The sequence below is a fragment of the Harpia harpyja genome, chromosome 14, assembly GCF_026419915.1.
Source record: "Harpia harpyja isolate bHarHar1 chromosome 14, bHarHar1 primary haplotype, whole genome shotgun sequence".
NCBI classification, from domain to species: Eukaryota; Metazoa; Chordata; class Aves; order Accipitriformes; family Accipitridae; genus Harpia; species Harpia harpyja.
The window spans coordinates 19,886,410-19,898,771 of NC_068953.1; positions in this window are offsets into that span (position 1 = coordinate 19,886,410).

Sequence of the window (12,362 nt, forward strand, 5' to 3'; positions counted from 1 at the left end):
TCTCTGCTCTCTCCCACCTTTCCCAAAGCCTTCCACCTCAGCACCACATCTCCCTGCTGTCAGAAAGGCCAAATTTCGGCTGCTGCTTTGCTCTCTGCTGAGTAAATTTCCTTCTAATCTCAATACAGCCTCTAGGATTTCAGCCCAACCAACACAGATAAATCATTGACTTTGGCCTAAAAGTCAGCCAATTTAGCCTTGGCAGATTTGCTCCGTCAGAGGTCACTGAGAAGCTGAGATTTACTAAAGACACTTGCTTTTTCTTGGCTTTGTGGTCAAAATCAAGTCCCTCGGTGACACTCCAACACCTGCTGTTCTTTTATGAGGGAAACCACTATGCTTCTGGGAAGAGGTAAGCTCCTGTGGTTTACGAGGCTTTTTTTACCTCTGATGTCACTGTTATCCTAAAAACCCCAAGTAAAGAGTGCACTGCACAGAGAAACGCTGCTGCATTGGCAGGAGCAGGGCAGCTGGTTTAAATGAGCTTTCTGGGGTTCACTGTGGATGTCCTGCCAAATGTCAAGCTAGCAGTTGCTTGTCTTTTCTTACTGAGAATTTGACTAATTTTTTTGCTGCAACCGTATTCATAAATTTTTATGATTTCGTTGTTGAAAACACAGTAGATACTGAACTTCTGCTTTTATGTCCCTTGAAGAAAACACCATAGACCTCTCTCTAGATGTTGGATAGCTTTCCAGGCTGGGTGATCTACTTCTCCATCGAAGTTGTATATGCTGTTGTCTGCTAAACAGCCAGTAGTTAATTCCTGGGCCTGGACCTGCAATTGGGCAAGGAATTTGTGGTCTAGGACAGGGAATGCCTGAAATGGACAAAGTTTGGGCAAGCCATTTCTGAAACAGATTTTGAAGTTTTGTTAACTGGGTTCCAACACTCAGTAGGCCATTGAGAATCCCCTGACCAAAGCAGTTATGCGGAGACCTGAAATGCAAACAAGTCATTGGAGTCCTCCTCCCTGAAGGCTTTAATGAATTAATCTGCACCTGCAGACAAAGGGAAAGAAACCTAATGCGCTCTACCAATGATGGGCAAATGAAAAACAGAGGTGCTTGCTGCCACAGTTGTTTCTCTTTGTGGGAAGAAGTGCGATGGAGCCACAACTTTGTGCTGTCACTGCCATTGAAGACGGCTGCAGGAGAGCCTGACAGAAGAGAAAGTGAAGCAGCAGACCTTCGGCACAACCAAGACAAGCAATGGCATGGAGCATCCCTCTTCCCAAGGTAAATCCCTGGCGCCAGGGGCCACATCCTGCCCCTGGGAAGTCAGCTGTAACGCACAGGCAATACTAGCAAAGATCCGGGGAGGGAAAGGGCAGGGGAAATTGACAATCTTCATTGCCACTTCAGTGACAGCAGAGGCAAATTGGGTCTCTGTGGTCTCTTCAGCTCCAGTGAAGGTCTTATGCTTTTGAGAGGCTCATTGTCAGCATCCTGCAAACTACAAAGTGTCACCCTGGTAACTCTTAATCCTGCTTCAGCACAGATTGTTCTGCACGCTCTCTCATCTGCGGATTTTAAAGGATGAAGCTGTCACTGGGGAAATGTTCCGATTCCGACATTCTTGAGCTAGACTGACACAAAGAAAACATAGGTTATTAAAATGGTGCAAGATGTTGTGATGCCTATTTATGTGGGAGTTTCAAAACACACGTTTGTTTACAGACAGTTCCTGCAATTAGATCAATGTAGGACTATTCCCCCATGGTGGGTGGGGAAGGAGGGAGAAGTGCAATATTTCCCATCTTCACCTTTTGGCTTTCATGGCTACCCTGTATTTATAATAGAGATAATAAAGCAAACACCAGCCATTTACTATTTTAATGAATATCAGATACTTCCCCAATACTGGGGAAAGCTGGACTTCAGCTCTCTATATCCCCTTTGCTGGGCTCTACAAAGCTTGGAAACCCTCAAAAACCAGCTAAAATGTCATCGGGGGTGGGGAATGTTTCTCGGCAGGCTGGAACTGAGGACCCTCTCTCTGCTTCCAGAGCAGGAGGAATGCTTTGCTGCTTCCACAGTCCCTGCAGTGTCTCCACTGTCCTCGCTGGCTGCAGCAGGAGTTCACGGTTTATGGATTTTTTTCTGCAAGAGATACCTAGGAAGATCAATTTCCTATATGCCATCCTGTCATATTTGCACCCCTTTGGATAAATCTTTGCAGATATATAACCTGAAAGCAAGAGTCTATCTGCAGAGGCATTTGTGCTGTCCATACGTGCACAGCCCTGAGAGTAAGCACCTTCCTTCTGTGACCTTTGGATCTTAGAAACATGAGCAGTAACCTGGTTTTCTTCTCAAAAGGCCTTTGAAAACAGGAGCCTTATTTGACGTGGTACAGAAGTGCCTTTTTTAGAAACTCCCTCAGAAATATTTATTTCAAAGGATGCAAAAGTTCTGATTAAGGTATTTTTGTTGCCTCTATCGAGGTGAGTTTTCCTCATTTCTGTGAGCAGCTTAGTCGCATCTGTCTGCAGTCTTTCCGAAGAGAAATGTGCAGAAATGGTGTCCACCTCTAGATGGTGTGCTTTACTCAGAAGAACTTTATGCCCGGGCCTTTACGTAACTTTTGCTCACTTCTCTAAGGTTGCAAACACTTTTCAACCAAACCACACAGATTTTAGTATTTCCTTGTTTTCTTAACATGAGACTCTGGCTGCAGTGTAATGCAAAAAAAAAATGATAAAAATATGTTACTTAGATGCTTCAAAACGTGTATTATATGACCCATTTGGTTGGACATGTGAGGTATTTACTATGTAATGTATCTATAGCATTGCATGTCTTCTGGGTTCATTCCTGTGCTAACTAAATTAAAACAGAATCTAATTTTTTCTAATACAATGCCTCTGCTCTTGTACTTGAATGTAAAGAAAGAGGGAAGGAACAAATGTGGGTAACACCACAAGGCTAAAATGGTGGTGGTGGTGTAATAACTAACTCTGTCCACAGTATCTCTGCTTCTTTTCTCTGGACAGCATAGGCTGGAGCTATGAAACTTTGGAGGAAAAAAAAAGTATTTTAGCAAGTGTGTAACGTTCCCACAAACTTCTGAAGCTCTTTGAGAGCTGTAGGCTGCTTGGGCTGATGATTCCTGACTGGTTTAAGATGGTTTCTGTGGGGGATGCTGCCCAAAAAGCTAAAGAACTCTTCCCAAATATTAATTAATTAAGATTTCAAACCTTTTTGTGAGGCAGATTAAGTGATCCTGACATGGTCTTCATGTCCCAGACCCTTCTCAGGACATCACAGCTGCTCTAAATATGTAGCACAACAGTTCAGGACAGACAATAAGGAAGATGACTCTCAGATCTATGTCATGGAGGATGATCACAACTCCCTGCCGTTTGAATTTGCATCTTAGCAGGCACAACTCACCGTGATGGTAAGAGGACGGCAGGTAGAGATTTACTTTGCTGTGGGATGTACAGCAACCAGGGAGTTACACATTACATGTGTGTAGGGCTGTGCTGGGCTCTACTATAGACCTTGTAGAATTGCTCTGCAGAAATGTCTTGAAAGAGTCAAAATCTGATCTATCATTGGACTTGTGATTTTATTTTTTACCTGTTTTTTGATAGTCTGGAGGAAAAGTGTACAGAAGTATGTCTGAGAAGAATGAGTGTCACAGCCTCTGTTTTAATTCTCTAATACTCTTCAGTACCCAGGAGTGTGAGTGATATACCCTGGTTAACCAAATAGCCAAAATACAGTTTGTGACTTACTTGAAATAGAGAGTGGTTTCCTTCTGAATGTCAGCATTTCCCTGCTTGAAGGAACAACACGAGATAATTTAACCCCCCAGTTTTTGTCACTTTAGAAAAGCAACAAGGAGGAAATAGAGAATTAATATCACTAGTTTGGGGCTAGAGCCAAGGACCATTTGGTTTTGCTGCTTTTGTTTTGAGGGTTTATTTGTTTGATTTTTTTTTTTAAGAAATTGAAAGACCATGTAGTTTTCTTTCCTGTTCTTGGGCATAGGAATGGTACAGTTAAATTAACTGGGAGCAGAAAAGGCACCAACCTGCTTGCACTGTCCAACTGAAATGTACAGAAAGTAATCAAATAGAATAAATGATAAAAAAGAAATTAGTTCAAAATATCTGCTGGGCTTTCATAAGCTAAAATGTTCTTCACAATACAGGTAAGGAAATTGCTTGTGCTGACTTCAATGGGTCCAAGATTTTCTCCATGATTTCTAACCTGAAATTGCTGCTTTTAGCAAGTTTTAAAAAAGGCCCTGTATGGAATCAACTTTTCTAGTGCATTATGAGTAATATCTACTGCTTTTATTTTACATCTCAGCTTAGTGATAGAACTTTCTTGTAAATAAGGGTTATTTCCACTAAAAGGCTATTATGAAGTTATCTTTGATGCTGAGGCTACAGTCTCACTTCCCAAGCGTAAAAGAACAATTTAGAATATAAACAGCTTTGTTACATCTGCTTAAACACCCTGTTTTCTCCAGGAGCAGCCTAGGGAGGAGTGAGGGCACAACCTGGGCTGCTTCGCTGCAGCATGAGACATTTCAAGCTCCACTGGCGGGTGCCTGACAAAAGGCCACCACACAGGAATTAGGCTTTCATGTGGTTATCGCAGGGTGTTGCTAGCAGGTTTCATTTAGCTTTTCACTAGATTTCTCCTGCCGATTGCTGGGAGGCCCATAAATGCCATCAGAAGTACCTCTCCCGCCGAGCCCTCTCTTTTTTTGCTTGCTGTGGCCGGGGCTGAGCAGCCACGTGGCTATTGCTGTGTCCTGATTGAATGCAGTGTTCCCTTCACTGGTTTCAGTTGCTGGAGGTGGGTGTTGAGATTCATTCTTACGTCATTTGGGTTTTTTCTTTTTTTCCCCGATTTATGTCCCCCAGTTTTAGCGTGGATGACAGACATTCCTTGCTGCAACACAGGAGCTGAACCGTCGGGAAAAGACGGCACTTAGAGCCTTCTCGGAGGATGCCTCTGTCCCCCTCCCACTTCTTCTTGGCCTCCTGGTCTTCGTCATCCTCCCACCCTTTGCTGGCCTCCCACTCCCTTCCAGCCTCCCCCACTTTTGGACCTCCCATTCACCCTCTTTGGGACCCAAACCCCTCCTGGCCTCCAACTATTTTGCAGCCCCCACTACCTCCAGGCCTCTGACTATTTTTTGGCCTCCCACCCCGTTTGGCCTCCTGGCCTCCAATCCTCCTTTTCTGGCCTCTCACCTCACTATTCAGCCTCCCACCCACCACCAGCCTCCAACCCTTATTCTGCCTCCCAGCCTGTCCTAAACTCCCACCTCCTTCCCCCTTTTTCGACCTGCCACCCCCCTTTTTGGCCGGCCACCCCTCTCCCAGCCTCCCATCCCCTTTTGGACTCCCACCCCTTTTTGAACCTCCCATCCCTTTTGGCCTCCCTTCCCTTCTGCGCCTGCAATCCTGTTTTCAGTCTGCCACCTTTTTTTTTCTGCCTGCAACCCTGTTTTCAGCCTGGCACCCCTATTTCAGCCCTTTTTCATCCTCTCACCCCTTTTTAGCCTTCCACAATTTTTTGGCCTCTAACCTCCTCCTGGCCTCCCCGCCCTGTTTTGGCTGCCCCTGTTTGGGGTTTCGTGAAGGGCAGCACCGCAGCTGGGCTATTTTAGATTCTGGAAAACACACCTGAGAGGCTGTTGATCACATTTCTTAACAGCAGGTTGTTTGCAAGGAAACCGCTGAGAGCGTTTGCACTTGGAATTTAATCAGGCCCAAAATATTCAGAAAAGCCTCAGCAACAGCGCTGCTCTTCAACTCGTCTGTCAGCCGGGTGTCTGCGCAGGCGAATGTGGGGAGAAGTGGTAGATCTGCTCACAGAGATCCATCACCTCTGACATTAGGCTTATCGTCTTGCTATCCTGTGTCCCCGCAATCTTTTGCTCGTGGCTTAGCATCAGCCATAATTGTTATCTAAGATTAAAAGCCCTTGTGCTCTTGGGAGAGGGTGGTCCCTCCCACCTTGGTGGTCCTACCTCACCTGGAGCGGTGGCACAGGGCAAGGAGAGCCCTTGCAGGGACGAGGCTGGTCTCTCCTCTCCTCTTAGCTTGGGTATCTTGGGTTAAACCTTCCAAATGGATGTTTTCAGCCCACGTGTTGGTGCGGCATCTTCTCCCCCAGATTTTCCACACCCCATTCAACCCTTTGTATCATCCTGGCTGGGAACACACTGGCTGTTTTCACACAGAAGACATCTTTTAAGTTTCTTCATGCACAAAGAAATGCATTTTTCCAAGCCATGCAGTTACTGTCAGCTTTCTAAAAAGCAGTGGTGGGGCAGACTGTCTCAGATCTACCCCAGTTTTATCTCAGACTTGTATAAAGCTCAAGCAATCCTAACATTCCTCCTCCCACGCCCTTACCTATTTTGACAGTCAGCTAAGGGAGGCGAGTTTAATTTGTTATTCCAGCAATACTGACCGTTAACCTTGGATCCTCATTTAGGACAATATTTAATCACAAGCTTAAAAAGCCTTGAAAGGAGTTGTTTTATAAATGATAATCTGAGCCATTTGTCCCACTCAAGGCCTGGAGGGTTAACAACAGGAACATCTGCAAGACGGTTATTGTGGCAATTGATTCCAAAATGCAAATAACTCAGTAATTTATAATAGACCCCCACCATTAAATTGTACTGTGCTTTTTTTATTGATCTCAGTACTTATTATGTACTTACTATGTGTGTTACACTTATTTCTAATAATCTATCTGGCCTTTTCATTTACTTACTGGTGCTCGTCAGATTTAGCTCTGGTTTGGTACTGGAAAGCCTGTGAAGCAGGCTGGATCTACCATTTTAATTGTTATTCCAGTTCACTAGATCAAACAAATCTGAATTAGGAACTAACATTTGGCCACATCAGAGTGATGAGTTCTTGTTGTTCAGAGGAATTAATACATGCAATTATTTTGTCTTTTCAGGTTTCAGAGTCCCAGTCTAAATTTTAGGTTTTGCCCTGGAACCATTTTCTCCCATATTAAGTCTGTCACAGGGAGAAGTCACCTGGCTCTTACCTCACCTTTGTCAGCGCCACTGAAGCAACACTGGAGAACAGTTACATTAAGAACCAAAATTATGACCACCCAGTTTCTGCTCTGGGATCTTTTATAACACCAGAGCTCTCAACATACCTCATCCCAGGAGACCAGCCTCAGCTTTGCCAGTGGAGGCTGCAGCATTGCGGTGGAAGAGTGCAGAACTGGAAACCCAGAAACTCAGCCCTTGCTTGCAGTGGACGTGAGGGCAAGCAGAGCAGTTGGCTCTGGACAGACCGCTGGAAAGGGAAGAGGCATGAAGATATGGTGATTTTTGGGTGTAGATGCAGTTGCTCCTACAGCCTGAGGGCACCTGCATCCTTAGTCATGCAGCAAAGGTGGCTTATGCAGGGAATTTGGTTCCTGTATTTCCATGTTAGGGTTCCTGTCAGGTTTTCCTCGCTAGGCAATATCAAAACGAGACAGGCGTGGGGTGAAAGTCCTCGAAGAAGCGTGTGAGGTGGTGCCAGAGGTTTCGCAGGTGACACTTGTTATTTCTGAGCCAGAGCGGAGGTGGTGTGGGGAAGGGCGTTGTGTTATGCTATCTCAGATGAGTTGAGAAAACAAGGTCATTAGGGATGCTAGGTGGCTTGGTGCTAGAGCAGAACTGTGCGTTGTGCAGCACAAGGAAGGTTTTAAAGCTAAGCTGCATGCGCAGCTCCTCAGCCTTGCCTGGACTTTCTTGTTCTTACAAATTAAGAAGCTTCATGCAAACAATCATTTCTCAGAGGAGTCGGATCAGGTGCTTGCTCAGGAGGATTCAGTGATTTGATTTTTAGACATCTTTGACCAGAGATTTATACAAATACGTTCCTGAGCAGAAAGGTCTTTTCCCAGCCAGACTTCCTCACACCCGCCTCGGTTTCCATCTCCCACCAGGCAAGCGCTGTGCTCCCGCTCCCTTGGCATTTCGGAGGGGTGGGCTGATCCCCGCTGCTGTTAGTGGAGAGGGCTGCGCTTCAGTCCCCATGGAAACAATTTGGAGAGTTTCTGAGCTTGTGTAGCATTGCTGTGCTGTGTTTCACCTTCTTTTTCACTTCCATCAGGAGGGCTGCAAAGCTTTAATTCATTAATGTTTGAAAAGCACTTTGAGGTCCTTGAAGAAGGTGCTACAGAGGAGCAAAGTGCTATTACCTCAGATTAACTGTTTCTGTTTTGCGCTGGAGTCACAGCTGTGAGTGTTCCCCGTGCCTTAGTGGAAGCCAGAAAAAGGGAGGGAGGTCTTCTTGGCCTCCTGGAGAGCTCTTCTGCCAGCACGTCTGTGCTGCAGAAAGTCACCTCGACACCGATGGGAAGTCCGAGTGAAACTTCTGTGACTGCAGTCGGACAGAGAATACATTCTAGAAAGCTCAATAGTCTGATTTCTGCAGGCAAAATGGAGGGAATCCATAAGAAGAAACGGCAGCACATAGTTCATGTGCTCTGGTGCACATCTAGACATAGCAGGCAGTAGGGCAGAGCGGGTGAGAGCTCACAGCACTCTGCACAGCAGGGCGAACTGGGGATCCACTGCTGCCTTGGATGGGAGGGTCACTCCCCAAAAGCTCTGTTAGAAGACACTATTTACTGCTACTAAAATATCCAGCCACTTCAGGGGTGTATACCCACTTTATCCAGTTGCAATTAGGAGGCCAGTTTCTGCTCCTGACTTCAGTGGTGAGAACACAGAGCTCTCTGGTATAGCTTGGAGCAGATTGCACCCCGATGCTGTGGCAGAGTAATACCACATACTTGTCTGTAATTCAGGAAGGTAACATGCTACGGCCTAAGGGATTTTACATTTCTATTCTCTACGAAGTGTCTCAGCACCTTTCAGATATCTGCTGCTCTCCAGCCCCACCTAAACTCCTGCTAAACCCATTTGTGCTTGGGAATCACTGCACAGCTCTGGGTGCTTCTGCATCTATGGGTTGGGCTCCAGTTTCCCCATCCCTCACTCCTCTATCTGTTCCCCTGTGTGGGAGACTCCATAGGGTGGGTCCCCTGCAAAATCCTCTCCAGCTTCTAGACCCATTGGCCTCCCCAGCTCTGGAAGAGCAGTCTGCAGCTGCTGACTAGGTTTCCTGAGGGGCCTGCCAATGTGTATTTCGTCTGGGCTGGCTTTTTCCTTCCCTCCTTCAATTCTGGGTTTTTTTGGGGGGGGGGTGGTCTTTGTTCTAAATTATGTTCTTTTTTTTCTTTTTGATTAATCATGTTTTTTTCAGGAAGTTACAAATAATAAACACAAGCTAAATCTGCGCTGCCTGCCTCGTTATGGGTACGGTGAGCTGGGATCACATTGCCCCATCTCTGCTTTCAGTTCCAGCAACAATTACAAAAGCCAGCTTTAAACTGTTTGTTTTAACATTTAAAACAAATCTTTTACCACACACGCTTTCTCCAGTTCGGCATGATCAGCTGAAAACTAACCATATCAAAAAATGAAGGGATCGATTTCCATCTCAGTCAGGTCCTCGCCTACAAGGCTGCCCAAACCCCGGGCAAGGGAGAGGCAATGGGACACGAGGAGGGTGAGTGCAGCCAGGAGGGACCCTTTCTGTCACAGCAGTCTTAGGTCAGCCTGAGCCACCCACGAGTACACCCTCACTTCATCCTCCTCTTCCCTGAAGATGCCCCATCCCCTTCCAGCCTCTCCCCTTGCTGCTGTGGGCCCTCTCCTGTGCAGCACGCACCGGGCTGTACCCTCTGCCCGTCCTGTCTCAGGTTCTCCTTCCCCCTTCTGTACATCCTCTCGCTGCCCTTGCTGTGATTCACTAATGCTTCAGAGATACCAGTGAATGGAAAAAAACCTAACCAAACATCAGGTTGTGCTGCTCTGTACGTTTTCTATAGTGACTCACAAGTCTGACCAGATAACTCCCCTTCCCTCTCACTTAGTCACTCTCTCCCTCCCAGATAGGCTTGTCTGACTCCTCACTTCACTCCCGGCTTATTATTACTCTGTCTTCTTTGCCATTCCCTTTCCAGCCCGTGCTCTATGGCAGAGCTTCGGGATGCAAAGTTCTCCCTCGCTGACCCGTCGCACACAATGAAGAGCAAAGGAAAACACTGACCGCAGCAACTTTGCCTATGGAGAAATCATAAAGCAGAACTGCACTCTGGCCCCCCCCTTTCTCCGCTTGGGCTACGCACAAATTACTTCGTCATTGTGGCGAAACAAATAAGGCTTCATTATCATTACCATCCTGATGGGAGTAAACAAGTTTATTTACACTTGAGCACTGCTGAAGAATAAAGTCATAGAGAAAAGTTCAGGGTAGGTGGCCTGTCTTTGTCATTAGGGACAGCTTTTACAAAATCACTGCCCGTTCGGCCAGACAGGCTGCTATTCAGGCAAGCCCGGGTTAATGAAAGTACGGTGTGTGCTTGTTAAAAGGAGGACTACAACACTTGTAATCATGGGTGGTCACATTTTTATTTAATGATATGTATCTTTCCTTTCTCCAGCGTTTGCTCTTAACCCTTTGCCTCCCACTCACCAGTCTTTATGCATTGACTAATTATGACTTGCCAAGTAAAATCTGATACCAGGTCCACAACAAGCTAAACCCACTTAACAAGCGATTTTTATTTTTAAATAATCTTTTCATTAACAGCCCTGAGATTCTGACAAAGCAAAAGGATCTCAAAGCATGAAGGGCCCCACATGTGTAATCACTGGAGCTAAAATAATAATAAAAGGACAACTGCAAACAAACTTGTGGGAAGAAAGGGCTACAAAACAGAACCGCTTCCTTTCAAGGCCTTCGTGTGGCCCGGTGATAAATCTGCTGGGACAAGGATACTTCAAAGGCAGAGGTTGAACTCTGCTCTCACTCGTGGGAGTCTCACAACTCATGCCAATGGAGTTACACCCAGGCAGGAGGTTCAGAGTTGCTGTTCTGCTCTCACAAATGCAATGAAAGCCAAAGCCAGCCATGATGGGGAAAAATATTTATTTATCTATGACATGACCTTGCTGAAGTGCTGGGTACAATCATGCTACACTAAAAAACCTCCCAACATCTCCCAGCTTTCCTGCTATTTCTTATGACTAACCAGTCTGAAGTGCTCACACCTGGATCGTGGGGAAGTTCAAGCTCAGATGTATTTTTTTTTGCATCTACTGGGTGTATTAAAGAGCTCCACAGAAGGATGTGCATACACAAAGGCAGAATTCACCATCGCTCGCCCAATATTTTCACCTGCCTGTTGCAGGCTGTTACTTCTTTCTGTGGTCACACATGGAAAGTTTCTCGGTCTGTCTACTAGCACCCCTCTCTCCCCAGAGTCATTTTTGAACTTCGCAATCACTTTTGACAGAGAAGCAGAGATGTGAAGACACTAAATTTCTCCAAGTTTTAGAAAACCCACAGCTGTATGAAAAGCTGATGCTCCAGTACATGTGAGTTATCACCTGTCACTTAGGTTTCTTTCTTACTCACAAACATTTTCCAATGGTACTTAGGAATGTAAAAACCCAAATTAGAAGCAGTTTTGGGAACGGGGAAGATTCCCACCTCAGTTAGACTTTGCATCATCTGGTCACGCCCATCTTTTTAGGACAGGGAGAGAAAAACGCTTAAGGCAAGCCTTTGTGCAATGACATTAGTTAGCTGCAGCCCAACTCTTTGGTTTCCTTACCAGGTCAGGGAAGACCTTCTTACCATGGCTCCCAGCCTGCTGTCACCTCGTGCTCCCCTCACCCAGGAGGGGCCAAAAACATCTGTCTCCACATCCCCATCCCAGGCCTGGGGCAGCACTTGAGCAGGAAGAGCTGCCGCTGATACAGAGAGAGAAGGAGCAACACGAACATGTCACTGCCTGCCCTGGTGCTCCCAGCACTCCCTGGCCCTATTTTAACCTCTGTTTCAAGGTATATTTATTATTCCAGAGGAAACAGCCCGTTGGCTCCGTGAGTTATGATAAGAGGGTGAATGATGGACTTCCAAACTCGGGGCAGCCGGAGCCTCTTCATATTTCAGGTTCAGCAAGGAAAACTCAGGTAGCTAAAAGTATAATTCAGTACTGTTGTCACAAGCCTGTGGGAATTAACTTCAGCGAAGCTCCCATGGCTGCTGGGGGAAGGCTGCACAGGAGCCAAGCCGAGAGACCGCTGGAGACCACTGGGGAGCTGGGCAATAGCCACAGGGCGAGCTGCCTCCCTACAGAAGTGACCAACAACCTCTTTCCCTTATGCTGCACTAAGCAACCAAAGGAAATGGCTTTTATATTTTTCTTCAAAGCTAAATACATTCTAAAAAGCACAGGAACATTGCTGGTGATTAGCATCACCGAGGGGTTCGGTGGGGCGGCGAGATC